At 47.3% G+C, this 19,735-nt stretch overlaps 1 long non-coding RNA gene across 1 annotated transcript in view; it reads right to left on the bottom strand.

Moving 5' to 3' along the window:
- LOC142494438 (uncharacterized) overlaps positions 1 to 19,153 on the bottom strand; it is a 31,821-nt gene extending 12,668 nt beyond the window's left edge. Inside the window, exons 1-2 of the long non-coding RNA XR_012801436.1 lie at positions 19,023 to 19,153; positions 7,506 to 7,761 (exon numbers count right to left, since the gene is read on the bottom strand). This is a non-coding gene — a long non-coding RNA (uncharacterized LOC142494438). The remainder of the gene's footprint in view (positions 1 to 7,505; positions 7,762 to 19,022) is intronic.
- Positions 19,154 to 19,735: the final 582 nt, after the last annotated feature.

A 19,735-nucleotide genomic window follows, 5' to 3' on the forward strand; every position in this document is an offset into this window, starting at 1 on the left:
AATCCCTCACCGGAGCCTCACCCTGCTCTAAGCACATCTATCAGTGAATACTGCGGCGTCGGCGTCCCACTCTGGAGGGGGCGCGGCCCCTTGCAGAGGCCCTCCAGCCGTGCGGAGGCCCCCGCTGCCATGTGCGACCCCCCTGCCTTACGGGTGAGTGTTTGTGTGTGTGAGTGACAGACTGTGAGTGTGAGTTTGTCTGAGTGAGTGTGTCTGAGTGAGTGTCTGTGTGTCTGTGAGTGTGTCACCCTCTCCCTGTGTCCACCCTCTCCCTGTATCACCCTCCCTCTCCCTGTGTCACCCTCTCTCCCTCTCCCAGTGTCACCCTCACCCTCTCCCTGTGTCACCCTCTCCCTGTGTCACCCACCATCTCTCTCTGTCACCCTCTCCCTCTGTCACCCTCCCTCTCCCTGTGTCACCCTCTCTCCCTCTCCCTGTGTCACCCACCCTCTCCCTCTCCTGTCACCCTCTCCCTGTGTCACCTTCCCCCTCTCCCTGTGTCACCCCTCCCCTCTCCCTGTGTCACCCTCCCCCTCTCCCTGTGTCACCCTCCCCCTCTCCCTGTGTCACCCTCCCCCTCTCCCTGTGTCACCCTCCCCCCTCTCCCTGTGTCACCCTCCCCCTCTCCCTGTGTCACCCTCCCCCTCTCCCTGTGTCACCCTCCCCCTCTCCCTGTGTCACCCTCCCCCTCTCCCTGTGTCACCCTCCCCCTCTCCCTGTGTCAACCTCCCTCTCCCTGTGTCACCCTCCCTCTCCCTATCACCCTCTCTCTCCCTGTGTCACCCTCTCCCTGTGTCACCCTCTCCCTGTGTCACCCTCCCTCTCCCTGTGTCACCCTCCCTCTCCCTGTGTCACCCTCCCTCTCCCTGTGTCACCCTCTCTCCCTCTCCCTGTGTCACCCACCCTCTCCCTGTCACCCTCCCCCTCTCCCTCTCCCTGTCACCCTCCCCTCTCCCTGTGTCACCCTCCCCTCTCCCTGTGTCACCCTCCCCTCTCCCTGTGTCACCCTCCCCTCTCCCTGTGTCACCCTCCCCTTTCCCTGTGTCACCCTCCCCTCTCCCCTCTCCCTGTCACCCTCCCCCTCTCCCTCTCCCTGTCACCCTCCCCTCTCCCTGTGTCACCCTCCCCTCTCCCTGTGTCACCATCCCCCTCTCCCTGTGTCCCCCCTCCCCCTCTCCCTGTGTCACCCTCCCCCTCTCCCTGTGTCACCCTCCCCCTCTCCCTGTGTCAACCTCCCTCTCCCTGTGTCACCCTCCCTCTCCCTGTGTCACCCTCCCTCTCCCTGTGTCACCCTCCCTCTCCCTGTGTCACCCTCCCTCTCCCTGTCACCCTCTCTCTCCCTGTGTCACCCTCTCCCTGTGTCACCCTCTCCCTGTGTCACCCTCTACCTGTGTCACCCTCTCCCTGTCACCCTCCCTCTCCTTGTCACCCTCCCTTTCCTTGTCACCCTCCCTCTCCTCTCCGTGTCACCCTCTCCCTCTCGCCCTCTCTCTGTCACCCTCTCCCTCTCTGTCGCACTCTCTTCTTCGCTCTCTCTGTCGCACTCTCTTCTTCGCTCTCTCTGTTGCACTCTCTTCTTCGCTCTCTCTGTCGCACTCTCTTCTTCGCTCTCTCTGTCGCACTCTCTTCTTCGCTCTCTCTGTTGCACTCTCTTATTCGCTCTCTCTGTCGCACTCTCTTCTTCGCGCTCTCTGTCGCACTCTCTTCTTCGCGCTCTCTGTCGCACTCTCTCTGTCTCTCATTCTCTGTGTGTGTGTCTCTCATTCTCTCTCTTTCTCTGTGTGTCTCTCTTTCTCTCTCTGTGTGTGTGTGTTTGTGTGTGTCTCTCTCTCTGTGTGTGTGTGTGTGTTTGTGTGTGTGTGTCTCTCTCTGTGTGTGTGTGTGTGTGTGTGTGTCTGTCTGTCTGTCTCTCTCTCTGTGAAGCGCCGACGTCAAGACACTGGTTAAGGGATTCAGGAAACTAGTCATTCACATCTGGCTTTTATTTCTAGATCCGACATTGACACACACACGCACACACACGACTAATTGTAGTATAATGTAATACAATAAATACATTTATGTCAAAAACGAATGTTGTTCTGACTAGGAATTTATTAAATGTATTTTATTTATATATTTTATTTTAAAGCGGGGTTGGGGGCGGGACTAGGGGCGGAGTTGGGGGCGGGACTAGGGGCGGAGTTGGGGGCGGGACTAGGTGGCGAGTAGATTTTTTGGTTGGGCGAGTAGATTTTTGAGTGATTTGTCGAACACTGTATATATATAGAGAGAGAGGAGGGAGGAGGGGGAGAGAGCGGAGGGAGGGAGAGAGAGGAGGGAGGGGGGAGCGAGGAGGGAGGGGGGAGCGAGGAGGGAGGGTGGGAGCGAGGAGGGAGGGGGGAGGAGAGAGAGGAGGGAGGGGGGGAGAGAGAGGAGGGAGGGGGGGAGAGAGAGGAGGGAGGGGGAGCGAGGAGGGAGGGGGGAGAGAGAGAGGAGGGAGGGGGGGAGAGAGAGGAGGGAGGGGGGGAGAGAGAGGAGGGAGGGGAGAGAGAGGAGGAGGGGGGGGGAGAGAGAGGAGGGAGGGGGGGTGAGAGAGGTGGGAGGGGGGAGAGAGAGGAGGGAGGGGGGAGAGAGAGGAGGGAGGGGGGTAGAGAGAGGAGGGAGGGGGGTAGAGAGAGGAGGGAGGGGGGGAGAGAGAGGAATGAGGAGGAGAGAGAGGGGGAGAGAGAGGAGGGAGGGGGGAGAGGAGGGAGGGGGAGAGAGGAGGGAGGGGGGGAGAGGGAGGGGGGAGGGAGGGGGGGAGAGAGAGGAGGGAGGGGGGAGAGAGAGGAGGGAGGGGGGGAGAGAGAGGAGGGAGGGGGGGAGAGAGAGGAGGGAGGGGGGGAGAGAGAGGAGGGAGGGGGGAGAGAGAGGAGGGGGGGAGAGAGAGGAGGGAGGGGGGGTGAGAGAGGTGGGAGGGGGGGAGAGAGAGGAGGGAGGGGGGAGAGAGGAGAGGAGGGAGGGGGGGTAGAGAGAGGAGGAGGGGGTAGAGAGAGGAGGGAGGGGGGTAGAGAGAGGAGTTAGGGGGGTAGAGAGAGGAGGGAGGGGGGGAGAGAGAGAGGAATGAGGGAGGGCGAGAGAGGGGGGAGAGAGAGGAGGGAGGGTGGGAGAGAGAGGAGGGAGGGGGGGAGAGGAGGGAGGGGGGGAGAGAGAGGAGGGAGGGGGGTGGAGAGAAAAGAGGGAGGGGGGAGAGAGAGGAGGGAGGGGGGAGAGAGAGGAGGGAGGGGGGGAGAGAGAGGAGGGAGGGGGGGAGAGAGAGGAGGGACGGGGGGAGAGAGAGGAGGGAGGGGGGGAGAGGAGGGAGGGGGGGGGAGAGGAGGAGGGGGGGAGAGAGAGGAGGGAGGAGAGTGGGGGGGGAGAGAGAGGAGGGAGGGGGGGAGAGAGCGAGGGAGGGGGAGAGAGAGGAGGGAGGGGGAGGGGGGAGAGAGAGGAGGGAGGGGAGGGGGAGAGAGAGGAGGGAGGGGAGGGGTAGAGAGGAGGAGGGAGGGGAGGGGGTAGAGAGAGGAGGGAGGGGGGTAGAGAGAGGAGGGAGGGGGGGTAGAGAGAGGAGGGAGGGGGGGGGTAGAGAGAGGAGGGAGGGGGGGTAGAGAGAGGAGGGAGGGGGGTAGAGAGAGGAGGGAGGGGGGGAGGGAGAGGTGGGAGGGGGAGGGAGGGGGGAGAGAGAGGAGGGAGGGGGGGAGAGAGAGGAGGGAGGGGGGGAGACAGAGGGGGAGCGAGGAGGGAGGGGGGAGAGAGAGAGGAGGGAGGGGGGGAGAGAGAGGAGGGAGGGGGGGTGAGAGAGGTTGGAGGGGGGGAGAGAGAGGAGGGGGGGGGGAGAGGAGGCGAGGAGGGGGAGAGAGAGGAGGGAGGGGGGGGAGAGAGAGGAGGGAGGGGGGGGGAGAGAGAGGAGGGAGGGGGGGAGAGAGAGGGGAAGGGAGAGAGGAGGGAGGGGGGGAGAGAGAGGAGGGAGGGGGGAGAGAGAGAGGAGGGAGGGGGGGAGAGAGGAGGGAGGGGGGAGAGAGGAGGGAGGGGGGGAGAGAGGAGGGAGGGGGGGAAGAGAGGAGGGAGGGGGGGAGAGAGGAGGGAGGGGGGGGAGAGAGGAGGGAGGGGGGGAGAGAGAGGGAGGGGAGGGTTGAGGAGGGAGTTGGGGGAGAGAGGAGGGAGGGGGGGGGAGAGAGGAGGGAGGGAGGGAGAGAGGAGGGAGGGGGGGGAGAGAGGAGGGAGGGGGGGAGAGAGGAGGGAAGGGGGGGGGAGAGGGAGGGGGGGAGAGAGAGGGGGGGAGAGAGGAGACATGTGCAGAGACATGTGCAGTCAGTCACTTCGTTATTTTTTTGTGACAATTTTCAGGTCTTTTCACTATCAGATGTTTTGGGATGGCACTGCATGAAGAAGTTTCATTCAAAAACCCTGCTAAAGATGCCTATGCTACATGTATGACTATGGCCTGGTGCATCTGGGCCTATGTGTTACCCAATATACTGAACTATGTTTTATATTGTTTGAAAATAGTATTTTTCCTTTTATCATAGATTATATAGAAAGGTTACAACAATACATTTAAGGGTGAACAAAGTACATGCATGTTGTATGCAAGAATGATTTGGGCTTTGATGAGGAGTATGGGGTCTTACATTCAACTACAGGTAGACATTAGTAGAAAAGTTCAAAGACATTCTATGGAGCTCTGTTACAAGTCAAAAGAGACAGCAATCCAATGACATGTTTGTTTAAGATAACAAATCTAAATGCCACAGGTCATCAATGGTTGTCACCTCTCTCAGCCTACAATTTCAACCTTCAGTACTTGCAGGGGCATGTAAATGATTATGCTGATGCACAGCCTCCCACACAGAGACATCTCCCTATCTGGGAAATGAAGTTGGATATAAGTTTCAAATTCAACTGTTAAAGTCACACATCAAAGTGTCGACAACTGAGAACAGAATAACTGCTAACTCAGAAAGAGTTATTGATCCAATGGGACCGGCATCCTGCAACCATTCCCTTGGCCTATGCAAAGTTCACTGCCCTTGTAATGATTCCACTCCACAAATATTTAAAAATCTGTAATGATTATCTTCTGTAAATATGTAATTTTCAACCTTTTGTTCCATCTGAGTTTTTGCCAATTAAAAGGGACCTCTCAGTGGCTCGGAGAAGATGCATTTTCTTTTTTTAATACCAAAATAAAAAACATGTGACTAAAGAAAAGCATCAAGAAGCTGAAAATAAAAGATTACGCACATTTATAACAAGTGTGTCAAAACCATATTGCACTGCAATCATATCAACTGCTGGAAACCATGAATCACACACAAAAGCTTTTAAAAAAATATTTGGAATCCAAGGATCCTGTGAACCCACATTTCTTGGGCAGCCAATTGCCTCCACATATACTGGGAACAAAGCTACTGAACCTCCACACATCTTTCCAACTATATTATTCCATCAATAGGCAGCTACTGCCTCTCTCCATGCATTATAAGGTACTTTAACGTGCTGCCTGCACACATTCTTCTTGTTGTCTTTTACAGCCACAATTTTTCATCTATTATTTGGATATAAAATTGGTCAGTAAACCTTTTTGTATTCTAACACCTCCAAGTAAAGTACTTTCTTAGGCTCTTCCCACAAAGGCTAAATATTTCAACAAGTTGTATTTTTAGAAGCTTTAAAGCCCTCTAATTATGATTTAGATTTTTTTTCTTTATCTGTATGGGAGTTATATCGCACTATTCTCAGCTCTTAGCTCACCCCAGACTCGCAGATACCTGAGAAATGTGCCTTTGTATTTGCAGTTGACTCAACAGACAGAAGAGAAAAAATAAGTAGCAAATACAAAATACAAGGGCACATTTCTCTGGAACTGAAAGGCCCACCAAGCTGAGACTAGCATTAAGTTAAATAGCACATACAGTACTGTATACTCGGAAAACAACACAATACACTTGCGCATCGACATTCAAATAGAATACTTCCGCAGTGCGTGACAAATTACACACTACAGAATGACACAATCAGGTTAACCAGGGTCTCGCTGGGTGTAACGCCTAATAAGTATGGCTTAGTTAACTTTGCGGTTTTTCCCTGCATCAGCCTGAATGGCCTTTAGTGTGGATATAATAGGATAATGTCTTATCTACATATAATTTGCCTTTTATTTACACTATAGCTATACACATTTATCGCTATGTTATTTAAAGGAGTAAAACTGGGTTAACAATGATCACAAACATGTTCAATGTTTTTGCTTTGAAATTCAACGAATAGCATTCCAATTAACTTTACGAGGTTCCACAATTTTTTAAAAACAATCAAAGCAACTTTCATAAATTCGAACTGAAAGAAATGTGCACATACCCTATGTTATACTAATGGTATCTCTACCTGCAGAAATGTGGTTATATTCTGAAAGCAAGATATGGCAAGATTTGGGCAGCAAGCAATTGACGCACATTCTAATAAACCTATGCTTGAACAAATGCCTCAACAAATGCTTCATGAATGGCACAAATTATTTAAAAAAATACTTTGCCCAAATGTATTAAGAAGTGTCATTTTCTCTCTTGCACCATGTGTGTCAAAAATGATCATGCATGTATATTCAAAATAAAATAGCAGGTGCTATAAGTGCGCTATTTAAATAGCGCACAGAGCTATAAAACTAACACTATTCCTTATTTTCTCTACTTCAGGTATTTTAATTCCTATGCCAACAATCCACAGGATCACTCAAATAAAAAGCTGAACCCCCCTTATTACCCCCCCATCGCTTGTGTATTTTCACCCCCACCCCTACCCCCACTTTTCTGTTTTTTGTCTACCCCACTCCTTGACCCCGTGTATCATTACCCTTTCCACTGTATTAGTAGAGTCCCTATACCCGCTTGTGCCGTCATCACTCCAAGTGGAGTTATCTTGTGCTTACATTAAATTGTTTATTCTTTGGCATTTAACCAGTTTTCATCCCTTGTCCTATAGTCAGTGAGTGCTGACTATATTATAGTTATATTTTGACTTTGGGTTCGGGGGAATTTGGGTCCCCATTTGTTCCTTGCACCCTGCGCATTACTAGTTATACCAAAATAATTTTTTTTGAGTGCTGTCTATCATCTTTATTTTAGTATATGATAATGGTGGTTCAGGTATTTGAATCACCTAATAATTTACCCTACTCTGAATCTACAGAGTAAAGTTTATCTACAGTATGTGGCTGTCCATACACACCATAAAAATAAATGTCTCCTTCTTTTTAATAAGTCTTTCGTGATTGCCTTTTTCAGTTGAATTCTAGAATTGTCAATTGCTGAAAATGTGGCTCCCTGGGAAGTTGAAATGTCCACTGCCATTCTCATTCATTAAGACAACAGAGGTTGTTATGATAACAGTTGGCTTCAGTGAAATAACTCACAAGTAACAAGTCAGCAAAAAATTGAAATTTAAAAAAAGATAGATTAGAAAAAGATTAGCACAATGTGAAAAATCAGGTTATATCATGACTTTACCGGGAGACCACTGGATTCTTATCAACTTGATGTTTTCTCCCCAAAAATCGCTGCTGGCTCAGCTTTGCCTTCGGTGAGCAATAAAAAACTGCAACATCATCGGACATCAGGTTTGTTGTTTTTTGTCATTTTCTCAAAGTATTCATGCTCGGTGGACAAAACATTCCGGCACGTACTGTAGGAACCGAGTGGGTGCTAGATGTCGGAGGTCCACAGATCAAATATGAGATTCTCACTGGTTCAGGTACTTGGTAGCCTAGATAAAATTGCGTTAATGTTAGTGCAAGGAAACAATGTTACAATAAATAGGTCACATCAAAAGTAGACGTTAATCATAGCCAAACCACGATTACCATAATGTTACTTCTGTTAATTGCCTATAATGACAAAGGCAGGTGTAAAGTGGTAGGCTAATACATTTTTAGGGTATGGCACAACACTTTGCATTGAAATATTTAGAAGTGTCATACAAAGATGAATAATATAAAAGCTAGAAACACATAAAGAGATGCATCTGATAAAGGGTCAGTTAATGTTATAAACTGTATTGTCATAGGTCAAAGGTCAGTGCTGGCAGCAGAGTTGCGTAGTCGGTATGGATGCAGAGGTCGAGGCAGGCTATAGACAAGAAAAGTCGAGGTATGTGCAATGGTCGGGGCAGGCTGGAAACAAGGATAGTCGAGGTACGTGAGCTGGGTCTGGTAACGTGGAAGACAATAGGCATAAGCGCGTTCCATGAACTCAGCATGAACTGGAACTTTGCTCTTCAACTTCTTACTCAGAGGGCTGTCCTTTTAAAGGAAGTTACCAGAGACAAAGATGGACGATTTGGGCACAGAGGGCGAGCAAGAGCAAAATCCCGAACCGGAACCTGAAAACCCAGAAAGGACTTTTGCCAAACCTCATAGTGCACAAGTGTTTGTCAACCAACGGTTTTCTTTTGCATTATACCTTATCAGAGTACCTGAACAAAAAAAAGGTAGCGCTAATAAGATAACTTGATAATGGCCCGCAGCCTGGAATATATCTCCGACACCCACAGTCACTCAACGCTATACGCCACGTTTCTGAGCCCCACAGGCCAAGCTGAGCAGCTAATTCACTGGAGCATTTTTGAATTTGCCGCCAATAGCTTTCCCCTTCACCGCGAGGAGCTGGTGTTGCGGCGGTGAATGCCCTGCGACGCCGAGCGCTTCTGCGCATGTCAATATCTCGGAGGACGGAAAGAGGTAGCGTAGACGGATATCTTTTGCCTGGGGATAGCTAAGACAGCTGCTACATCCACCTACTCCCCGGCAGCCGGACATTTGCACGTGGCAAACACCCAGGAGACGGGCAGGAGCCAAACCGGTTTCGTATGAGAGGGGATACTCTCAGATTATCCACTGCCTATTACCAGCTGGGCTCCGGTAAGCGGGCATTTCAGCTAGCTAAAGGATATTAGGGACTTCTCACATTGTGTGATTTTAGTTGTACTGTACGATCAGATATTATATTAAATGCCTTTTTTTACTTTTCAGTCCATTGTGTGTCTCAGCATATATTAGTTTCAGTATCTGTTAGTAGTGTTATTTGTGTTTATGTTATCTGCATCACACTATGTTTGTTTTTTAATCTTTTTTGTCCACATGCTCTGACCGCCAACACGAGGAGGGCCCTAGTGGACATCTACCTCCATTAGGCTGCTATATATCCTTTACATTGGTGATCCTTTATTTGTTGTCACTTGGGGCCCAGCGCCATTGATATAACATGTTTTGCATTTATCAGAGAACCTATAAAGTTAAGGCGATATGGGGAGACGGGACTCTGGCTGTACACACACTCACTGAACACACCGTCACATCACACAAAAGGGAGCAGCCAGAGGAAATGAAATCTCTCTGAATCTAAGTTCAAAAAAGGTATTAATAATACTTGTAGGTGTCAGATTTGGGAAAACAATGCGTCAATCACCCAGATGAGACCCCATAAACATGTCACTGGAGTTAGAGTTGTTTTAAAGTGGGAAATCCCTCCTTTGACCAAAGTGAACTGAGACCTGTCCCTAGACTAATTTTCATCTATATTGGCTAGTTTAAAACCAAAACACAGACTGCACTGCTTATTGCAAAATCTTCTGTGAACCAGTTGAAATCTGTGAACACTGAAACACTGCACTACAGGGGCAATGTGACTCTTATAATAAAGGTAAAGCCCTGCCATTGTGCTATCGTCAGGATGAATACACAGCGTAGTCCTGTATATTCATCCTATAATGGCTTATCTAGCCAAGTACAGTAAGTATATATAAAATGGTTGCAACTTTTATTATTGTTGAAATGTTTGAGTTGATGTATAAACTTGGTATTCTTTGGTCTCTGGGCATGCTAGACTGGTAACACACATACCCAGCCTGCACACACATGAATCTGGGTTCAGCTGGTCCCAGTAGGAGGTTGTAGATAATGGAGGATGGGGATGGGCAGTCGTCCAAATCTGGGAGTGGTTTGTCTGATACTCAGGGCCATTGTCTGCTCAGACAAAGAGGTGCATATCTCATCATGAGACAGTGAGCCGGCACAGGGAACAGGAAGAGGTAGGTGCTGTTCTCATTGGCCGGTTCATAATTCCCATCCTCCTTGCCTCAATCTCTCCGTCACGCCCCCTGTCCTGATTAGCCAACACAGGCGAGCCCTCGTCTTGTCATTGACCCACCACACAGCATCCATGTGGTGATTGTTTGCTGGCCCGTTTTCCATGTTTGTCTATAGAGATGGGAAACAAGAGTTGTTGATTTCAGTTCCAGGGTGGTTACTGACTCTTGCGTGTGAGTTAGCTAAGTGGGGCTCTCCAAGGTTGTGCCAGAGCAACCCAAAAGTGAGGCTTTGGGCTCTTCTACCATGGGAGATTCCAAAGTGCTGCTTGGTTACTTGCATGCAGCGATACCTACAGACTCTGAACCTTCCCAGTAGTGGACGTTGCACCAGGGAAGTTATTGTGGTGACGCTGGGCACCAAGACCAACTAGAATTCCCCCTGCATGGGCCAGGGATTGTGAGTATAGCTATGTTGTGATATTACTGTATGTTGGGTCTGCTGGCTCTAGCCATAACACATATAGTTTTATTTTACTTTCGTGTCTTGTCTGGTGATTGATCCCGTGGAATAGTCATGGTCTCCTGTGATATGAACATTTTCACTTCTTTTTTTCTTTTTTTATTCCATACAAATTGTTTTGCCAAGCCTCAAAGGACTAATAATGCCAGACAATGAGAGAAACATTGTGTGTGTGCATTATTTATATAGGAGTCTCAGCGTAAAGCGAATATAGCCATTTTAGAGCATTTCGAAAGCAAATCTAGTGATTTTAGAGAATTTGCAAACTAACACATTAAATGAAATGGCAATGAACATTAACTTAATGCATGGCGAATCGTCTGCAAATCCTGACTGAGCAGCAGCTTTTTTTGCGACAATAAAGGACAAATTTGGCATGGTTCTTGGCCTCATGTGAAATGTTAGAACATTTCTACTAGTATACTGTACGGTACAACATTTAATTTTAAAATGCTTTTTGAATATTGTAATGAGTTTGAAGTTACCAAATTATAACATTTTAGCAATTTCTAAATCTGTTACTTTGACTGCAATAAAGTTATGTGCTAAAGAATATGCATATACATGATGGATGGAGTTCAGTTAAAGTTCTTAGCAGATGTTATCAGCCTGTAATTTAAATAGCATTTTCAGGTTCATAATATGTTGGGTGCTGTAAGAGATGTGTGCAGAGGTATATATAATGGAGACTGATTTGGGTGCAATTATATCTTGGCTTTATTGAGCCTGTTCCTTTATCCAGGCAAAACAACAAAAACAACAAAATAACAAACCGCTATCCATTTGTAAGGGCTAAATTACTTCCCCAGACACTACCTGCAGGACTGGAGGGATATTCCCATTACCAGTCTATCACCCCAAAGTCTCAGGAATACCTTAAGCAGGGGGCCCTCCATGTCATGTAGAAAAGAGTGCAGCGCACCGCGATCCAAATGAAGAACAGGTCTGGTCAAAAATAGTATCTTTAATGAGGAATCATAAAAGCAAGGGATGCAACCCTTCTACGCGTTTCGTGTCTGGCACTTTATCAAGAAGTGCTTCCACACGGTATACAAAACATTTAAATAGTAATGGCTGCCAAATCTCGCGATATCCGTGACGTCACCGCTCTACCGTAGCCAATGAAATTTGACCCTCTAACGCATGCGCCCCGAGACCTAGCATAGGGGAGTGACTAGCCATGACGCTGTCCTCACAACACTGTTGTGGAACGCCCATAAGGGAGTTCCACAAGGGGAAGGATGGACCCAACGGAGGCTGCATCCGCCCCCATCCTGCCTCTGAGCGCACGTTATAGATAGTGAATGGCAAGAAAACTAGAGCATGGTATCTCAGATACATAAGGACAAGGACATTTTTAATTATTAGCCCTACCCGCATGATGGGGGATTAACCATCCATATGTCAGCTCACTCATCAACCTTTGTGGATACCCCACAGGAGAGAATTGACACCCGAGACATGGTGCATATCCCCCATTCGTGTGGTATACATGTGTGCTGAAAAAATAATAATAAAAAAATATATATAAAACAATAATGGACAGATGTATTCGTCCACTAAGGCTTCTATGAGCAAATAAGGACTGATAAATAGACTCAGTCATGGTTGGGTTGTATAAACAAAAAATACATAGCAACACTGGGCAGCCAATTACAACAGTATCAAAACATACATATTTATTTAATTAAAAATATGACAAAACATTTAAAAGAATATTTTTAAAATATACAATATACTCGTGTAAAAACAAATGAGCATCCTTGTGATGACAGTGAGGTATAGTTAATTCCAACAATCATATTGTACATTTCATTCTGTGGGGTACCTGAGGAAAGTCATTATTCGTATTAGCTATGGCATTAACAGTAGGTACGGTGTATACTAACTATTCGATATACCTATAGAGACAAAACATCTTGTATTTACTGCTGTATAGTTTTAGCATGGAATATTAGGGTACTTGTATCATATCATTGTAAATTGTAGCCAACAACATTCTATCTGCCGTTCATAGTATTTGGCAATAACTGATTTTCTTGCGTTCATATACAATTTATTCAAGAAATGGATCTGATACAGAAATGGAGAAATAAACCAAAGGGATCGATCTGGTCTACACCAGCACAGGGAGAATTTTTGCAGGGAGAAATTGGATATAGATATAGATATAATGGTGTCATTAGTATTTAGTGATATCTATATATTTATTGAGACATTTTACTATTCATCTCAAAAAGTGGTTGATGGTCCACTCCACATTGAGTATTAGTGCTATTAAAGATAAAATTATTTTCCCACCACACCATGAAAAGGTTGGCATAGGAGGGGGCAAAACTTGTCCCCATTGCCGTACCCAGAAGTTGCAAGTAAAATTTGTTCTCAAAAAGAAAATAATTGTGTGTTAAGAGAAAAAGTATAGCTTCCATAATAAATGTGGTCATAGGTAATGAGCTACCTGGACATTCTATGAAATGACGGACAGCCGTCATGCCCAGGTCATGTCGTATGATTGAGTACAGGGAGACCACATCCATAGTTACCCACAAAAATTCCTGATTCCATTCAACTTCTTTCATTTTAGTGAGCAAATCGCCTGAGTCCAGGATGAAGGATGGTAGTTGCCTCACAAAAGGCTGCAAGTAGGCATTGACATATCGTGACAAACCATCTCCCAAAGATCCAATACTGGAGACTATAGGCCGACCAGGAGGGTCGACCAAAGTCTTGTGGATCTTTGGGAGATGGTGGTAAATGGGGATAACTGGTTTCAAATTGGTTATAAACCCTGATTCATCTTTATTCAAAATATATGTAGCTATTCCTAGATCAACCAAATCTATGAGTTCCTTTAAAAAGGATTCTGTGGGATCTCGTGGTAGCTCAGAGTAGGATGACACATCACCAAGTTGGCGAAATGCCTCCCTGAAATAGTCTGTCCTACTCTGAACCACCACAGCGCCCCCTTTGTCTGCATATTTAATTACCAGCATGTCATTTTCTTGCAAAGATTTAATTGCAGCGCGTTCTCCTTTATTGAGATTGTCACCTCTAAATTGGGAAAAAGAGAATCCCTGTGCTAATACTCTGAGATCCCTAATGACTAGGTTCTCAAACATTGTGAGATATGGACCTTTAATGAAGGTTGGGTAAAAGATTGATTTTTCTTTTAGTGTGGATTTCCAAACCCCAAGTGTGTATGACTGTGATTCATCAATTACATTACTCTGCAAAAGAAGGTCTTCCATATCTCTAAGTGCACATTGATCCCTAAAAGAGCTCAAGGTGTCTATGGGTGGGGGTGGGCTTAAAGTTGTGTGTGTTAGTTCCAGGGGATCATCACCTGAATTTGTCGCTGTCGGAGACTCACCCCCATGAGGTTGGTGATAAAATTTCTTTAAGGCCATCTTGCGCACAAACTTATGGACATCGACCACTGTGCCGAAGAGGTCAATGTCCATAGTGGGCGCATATTTAAGTCCCTTATTGAGTAGCGATATCTCCGACAGCGACAAATCAATCCCTGAGATATTGATTACATTATTAACATCATTAACATCACTTAATAGTTCTTTTTTCTTTTGTTTGCCCTTTTCCCCCCTGCGTCTCTTCCCCCCCCTCCTTGTCCTCTTTGGTCTTTTCTGAACATCATGTAGTTTTTTGACTGCTGATCTGTGGCCCTCCATGTCAGTCTCTGGCAGGTTCCTGGGTCCTCTGTGTCCAGGAAATATAGGTCTCTGATGTCTGGGTGTCTTGATCTCAGCACAGCCTTTGTGCTCAAGACAGTGTCTGTGTGCAGGCTTCTCTGCTCTCCTTCTGTCAGCCCAAATGTGAGCTAAGGAATCTCTCTCCTGTGTCTCACATCACGCTTTTCTCAGATCTCTGATTAGTCCAGGTGGAGACTAGTTAATTGAGTGGCTGCAAATAACTATCTCTCTGCTGGATTCTCAGAGCTCTGAGGCTGCTTTATTTAAACAGGGTTAAGTCCCTGTTACAGGTGCACAGTAAGTTTTCATGAGGGGCTGACTTTTTATTGAAACAAGAGTACATTTATTTTTGTTTCGCTGTTCCATTGCTAACTAGCTAAACAGTGACCTATATAAATGTTTATTTTTGGTTAAAATTAGATCTGTATTAAGTCAGAATGTATGATTTACTGAGCCCAAACAAATGTGTTTGTCCTAGGAACTTTGTTTATCATTAAAAGAAAAAAAGGATACGTTCTGTTTTATGTGGAAAAGCTCATGTGTGCAGACTTCTAAGGACAAACTGCCGTCAGTGGTGTAACTACAATTTTTGTGCCCCTGCAATTATTTTGTAAAGGCCCCCATCTGTCACTCTTCCCCACATGTCTAACTCTCCTCCAAACTATCTAACTCTCCTCCTCCTCTCTAACTCTTCCACTCTCTAACTCTCTCACTCTTCCTCATCCTCTCTAACTCTCACTCTCCCTCCTCCTCTCTAACTCTGTCACTATCCCCCTGCTCTCTAACTCTTCCCCCCTCCTCTATAACTCTCACACTTCCCCCCTGCTCTCTAACTTTCTCACTCTCCCTCCCACCTCTAACTCACTCCCTCTCCCCCTCTCTAATTCACTCTTTCCCCTCCACTCAAACTCTCTCACTCTCCCTCTCTATAACGCTTTCTACCCTTTCCTCTTTAACTATCACTCTCCCTCCTCCTCTCACACTCAATTCACACTTCTCTCACACTCAATTCCTCCTTCCTTGCACACTCGATTCTTCCTTCTTCTCACACTTAATCCACCTCACGTAATCCCACCATTTTACCTTGTTTTGTGGGTAATTTGGGAAGAGGGCCAGGCCTCTGGTCCCACGTCGGTGGGAAGCTGGGCCACGCGGGACGGATGCGGATGTTGTGCCTAACTTTATATGCCAACCAGGACACGGTACACTGACAGGCGGGGTTTGGCATGAAGGCCACGCAGCCAACAGAAATCCCAGCTGCCCAACACAGCGATTCTGGCACAGATCAGCTGGGGTCTCCCACTCCCGGGCCCCTATTCCCTCTCTGGCACACCACATTTTGGCTACCCTCTGGAGCCTTTCTCAAGACATCGAATCAATAAGACACTTTTTGTATACCTTTTTGGTGTTGCCTATATTTAACTTTTTATATAGAGTTTTTGTGTGGTACTTTGATAGCAGCACCCATTCCCATACTCTGGGTTTACCTGATTGGTGTGTGTCCCAAATCCCCCCACATTCCTATATACTGATTTTAACTTAGTTAAGTTATGGATTTTAGTATACATTAGTATATTTTATCTTGCATTAGGCTAAATTAGTTTTATTTTTTGTTCTGAGAGTTATATGTTTGGTAGGGTGAACGATGTTCCGGTTTAGCTGGGACAGTCCCGGTTCTAGGGCCCTGTCCCAACTTTTCTGGGTGCTGTCCCAGTTTTCTAGCCCATTGGCCATGCATGCGCCATCGACACTTGCTCGATCAGCACTTGTTGGCTGCTTGTGCGCATGACTGATTGGCACTTGCCAACCGCGCATGCGTGATCGACGTTTGCCAGTCACTCATACGCATGTGCAACCAGCAAGCACCGATCGCGCATGCGCGGTCGGCAAGTCAGGATTGTGCATGCGAACGAGCAGCCAGCAAATGCCGATCACGCTTGTGCAGTCGGCAAGCGCTCTTCATGTCCCACAATCGCACGCACTCTGTCCCACACTCTCACGCACAATGTCTCACACATTCACACAGAGACTCACAAACAAACACGAGGAATTCACAGTTAGTATAAATATAGAAGTGCAAATAGTTAAAACAGGTGTGTGTGCCGAGCACGCGCGTTCTAAGTGAAACTCCTTTGCGTTTTGTCACTGAAATTGTGTTTTGATTTTTAATTCAAAACAGCACCATCACAAATACAATTTCTGTGATAAAACAGTGACAAAAGACAAAGAAGTTTCACTTAAAATGCGCGTGCATTAAAGATTCTAGGATGCAATATTTACTTCAAAGCTTCAAAGGAAAGTACACTGAATATTCTATAGCACACAGAATTTGAACTTGTAGGTACACTTCAAACTTCTAGATTATTTTGACCGGTATACACAAAAATGAAAAACATTTAAAGTTTATTTGCAAAGTTAATTAGTAAAAGAATGAATTGCATTCAAATATGAAGGAATGGTCATCTGTAGAAACACCGGGGGAGGCCAGGAAGGGAAGGGAGGAGCATTACTGACAAACACTGACAGCTGAACATCTTATTTCCCCTATTTAGCTTAACTGCCCTATACCTACACCAAAATAACCTATACTGCTTTCTTCAAGATATGACTCAAGCTTCACATGGGAGACATTGGAACCCCCCCTAACCCAGAAGACAGATAGGGAACACCTCCTCTCCAATATATAACATTGCAGGTAAGAATCCAGGCGGGATTGATTCTTTAGAAATTGTGAAGCGGGGGCATCCTGACACTGGTTAAGGGGTTCAGGAAACTAGTCATTTAAATCTGGCTCTTTTTTCTAGATTAGTGAGGTCATCCGACATTTACACACATACACACACACCTATGTAACAAGGAGTAATTGCAGTAAAGTATAAATGTAATGTAGCGCACTTTCCCCCACCCCATGGGAGATATGATGGCTACCATGTATGTGGGGCATTACCTGTGGCTCAAAGGAGACCTTGGCCTCCGCTGCTGGGAGCCTGGGGTGTGCCTGATCCGTCGGGTGACAGCGCCTCCACCTGTGTGGGCTCTTACTATGTGAGATAACCCTATTACAGGACCCCATGCAATAAAACACACACAGCTAAAAGTAATAGTTTACTGCATGCATAGAATAACAATAGTACCAGTCCCCCCAACTAGGCCACACATGGATGTGCCCTCCAACAAACTGTCCACACCTGGTAACACAGTCCCCAATGTACCTATGGGCCTTTTGGCACGTAAACACCCTGGTGTCCACAGTAGCCACCACCCAAGTGTGTGAGACAACACTGCCACACTAGTGTGTGTATAGTTGGTGCTTGTAACGCGAAGCTCACCACAAACGAAGCGTGACCAGGGTGCTGAGGTAGGGATTTGAGTAACGCCAACCCACAGCCATGCGGGCGCGCCTAGAATGTAGATTGGTTGTGCAAGCCAGGTCAGGAGTATAGACATGAGAATAGTAGAGGGTACTTGCCAGGTCAGGATTGGAGAGTAGCGGATCGGTGTACGTAGCCAAGTTCAGGATTGCAGAGTATCGTATTGTCGGGGTACGTTGCCAAGTTCAGGATTGGAGACTGGAGAAAGGTAGGTGCAAATCCGGATCAAGAGGAGAGAGGTGCGGAGTCCAAGGTACGTAGCAGGGTCAGGCAGCGGCAGGATCAACAGGCAAGGCAAACAATTCAAGGCAGGAGAATACAGGAACAGGATGTAGCAAGATACAGCATCACACAAAACTATGCTCAGCAATGAGAGTCTGGAGCAAGAGGGTATAAATAGGGAGATCCTCCAATGAAGAGCCAGGGCGGTATCAGGAAACCGAATCCTATAGGCTGCTGGTGCACGCAAGTGTGCCCTATGATGCAGCCTGATCGGGCATGGAGGCGGGACCGAGCGCGCGTCACTGAGGTCAGGCGGCGGGACCGGAGCGCAAGTTACCCCCACGCCGGTCCTGTCCGTCACCAGGGCGGGGGCGGAGACTGAGGCGTCAGTCAGAGGGGAGGCTGGATGAACTCACTCACCGCGCGCCAGAGCGGGGGCGGAGGTGGATCACATTGGCGGGCAGACAGACTGCACAAGATCCGCACGCGCGCACGTAACGGGCCCGTTAGACGGCGCATCCTGGATGTCTGAGGCAGCAGGTATTTCCAGGTGAGGAGATGGACTCCGGCCGCCAGGATGGTGGATCCTCACAGTGCTCTTGTCGAGGTGAGGTACTGTACCTGCTGAGTGCACCAGCACCCGGTAACGCCACAACGTAAGGACAGGATCCACTGATCCAGCGACGGTTGTGGTCAGCAACGAGTCTGCCTCCGTGATGGGACCGGGTTGCCCCCCACAAGCTGTAGCAACCCGCCACAACACTCCCCTGCCGTGGCAGAGGTAAGCGGGACCCAGGGGGACCCTGTTATACTAATACAATAAATAAATATGTGGGAAAAACTAATCTCTTTGTAGTGCTGCAGGATGTTTTAAACAAGTTGCTTAAGGTGCAAATTTCAATTAGTTTCTTTAAGTAGATATCAGGATGAAATCCATAATATAAGCAGGGATACTAGATCAAATATTAAGTATGCTTGGATAGAAACCAATTGGCGCCCCACAAAACAACTAGGACAGCAAAAGGAATCACAGGAAAAACCAGCAACTTTAGATCCAAATAGACAGTTGAGCAATTCCCAAAGGCAATAAGCCGAATAAGACAATAACGCTGTACTCACGGACCAGTTCCTCCTTGTGTGCATCCCGTCGAGCCGAATCTGGAATAGTAGAAAAAAAGGAATAACATGGAGCACAGCAGATCAAAGAGATAAAGCGCCAGCTACGGCAGGAAACGATTCAGAGTTTTGCTTCGGTCTCCCTATGAGCACTATGGGGGCTATGCACTAAGCTCCGAGCTTTCGCCCGGGCTGAAAAAAATTAGCACGTCCGATAAAAAATGAAGCCGGCGGCGCGATTCACTAAGGCCCTCGGCCCATTTTTTATCGGACGTGCCCAAAACTGGCTTATTGTGCGTGCAATGTATTTTCCCCCTGCTAGCGTTCTTAACCTTTACGCACGCTAGCTGATAGGAAAAAAAGCCGCTTGTAACATTTGCATGGAGATTTGCCATCTCCATGCAAGGCTGTTACAGGCGATCGTACAATAATTAAATACATTTTAATTATAGTGTACATGAGCAGGGGTTCTCCTGAGCTGAACCGCATTGGTTTCAGGTCCGAGGACCCCCTACTTCAGGAGTTACAAGCCCCGTTATGGGGTGCCGGTATTCCCTGCAGAATTTCAATGTCCCGGTGACGCGGACGCTTGAAAGTGCAGGGGATACCGTCACCCCATAATGGGGCCTGTATCTCCTGAAGTAGGGGGTCCTCGGACCTGAAACCAATGCGGGTCAGCTCCGGAGACCCCCTGCACATCTACACTATAATTAAAA

This window comes from Ascaphus truei, chromosome 5, assembly GCF_040206685.1.
Source record: "Ascaphus truei isolate aAscTru1 chromosome 5, aAscTru1.hap1, whole genome shotgun sequence".
In the NCBI taxonomy this organism is placed as follows: domain Eukaryota; kingdom Metazoa; phylum Chordata; class Amphibia; order Anura; family Ascaphidae; genus Ascaphus; species Ascaphus truei.